The following is a 1621-nucleotide window of genomic DNA, read 5'->3' on the forward strand; positions in this document are numbered from 1 at the left end:
CCCTTTCCTTGCCTTATTACAATGGTTAGGCCCTCCGGCACAATGCTGAATACTGGTGGAGGCAGTGGACACAAATACACAGTCATCAGGCTGATGTTTATCTCTGTCTGATTCCTATTCTCTCTTAGTTCATTCTGAACTTGTGAGGAGATTCCTTTTAGAGTTCCCTAATACTCCATTTCACAGATGAAGAACTGTGAGGTTAAAGGTTACACATTTATTAAACGGCAAAGTTCCCATATAAATCCCAGTCAGTCTGACTTCAAAGGCCATCATCTTAACTACTGTGCTATAAAGCCTTCAATAAAACATGTTCTAAAAGAACAATAATTGAACAGTGTGGTACTAGAATAAGATCGGAAATATCACTGGAACAGATACGAGGGGGAGCTACATAGGAAAACCAATTACACATAAAATGCAACACATGGTAAAGCAAGCATTATAAAATGAATGGACGAGTCAGTGATTCAGGGTGGGAGGAAATTAGCTAGCACTTTATACTGAACACTAAAATTACCGCTAGGCAGATGACAGAGTTAAAACGTATGTAAATAAGTAATGAAATTCTACAGTAGCTAGTAGGAAATCATGAGACCTATCTCACCCTCTGGAAAAGCATTTATAAGTTTTCTTTAATGTTTCTGAAACCTCCTGAGAGGTTTATAAGTTTCCAAACAATAGAAGAAAACACAAGGAAAAGATGGATGTTTTTGGCTTAAGATGGGGGTGTTGGTGTTGGAGGAGGTGGGGAGAGGGCAAGAGTGGCAGTCCCCTAGCAATGACCATTGGGGACAAAGCCACAGTGACCAGCAGTGGAAATGATCTTTGAGGACCAAGAAATAGATACCAACACACTGCAGCCACGTTGCCCCTGGCAGCCCTTGGATGCTCACATAGGCCACGCCCCCAGGGCACACTTACATCCTTCGTTGTTCACTAGATCCCTGGTTTGCACTCACACCCTCTGGCATGTCCACTGGCACATCTTCTCTTGACTTCACACACCCCATTATTCTCCTGAAAAAGCGCTCCCTCAGGGAGTTGCTGAGATGTTTGCACACACACACAGGCACGTGCAAATTCACTGGGCAGATATAGCCAGTGACTGGGCACAGGCCAGGACACCATCTGCCTGCACAGCCTGGGCCTCTTTGGGTGGCCAACTTACTCCAGAGTGTGGCAGCCGAGGGCCCTGCCCGAAATCACCAGGCAGTGAGGCCCGAGGCTGACCAGACTGGCCCAGGAGGAGCCCAGGGCCTGGCTCACCTGCTGCTCTGCTCCAGCTCCTGCTGCCTCCCATATCCCCACCCTAGACACCTCTCCAGCCCAAGCCATACCGCGCACTTGCACCCACTAGGGGCCCTGCCTGCAGGCCCTGCAAGATGAATGGCAAGGATGCAGGTCTTGTCATCCCTTCACCTGCAGGTTCAGCCCTGTTCCCCAGGCTCCACCACCTGCTCAGGGGTCTCCAGTGAGGAGTGCTGACCTCCACCTCTGCTCCCTGGGTCTGCTCTTGCCCTTACCCCCTGCAATTGGTCTGGGCCCCACCCCACCCTCAACATCTGCTGAGTTCACCCTTCCCAGACTCAGAACTTCAGCTAGAACTTGAGTTCTGTCC

Source organism: Myotis lucifugus, unplaced genomic scaffold (assembly GCF_000147115.1).
Source record: "Myotis lucifugus unplaced genomic scaffold, Myoluc2.0 scaffold_45, whole genome shotgun sequence".
Taxonomy (NCBI): Eukaryota; Metazoa; Chordata; class Mammalia; order Chiroptera; family Vespertilionidae; genus Myotis; species Myotis lucifugus.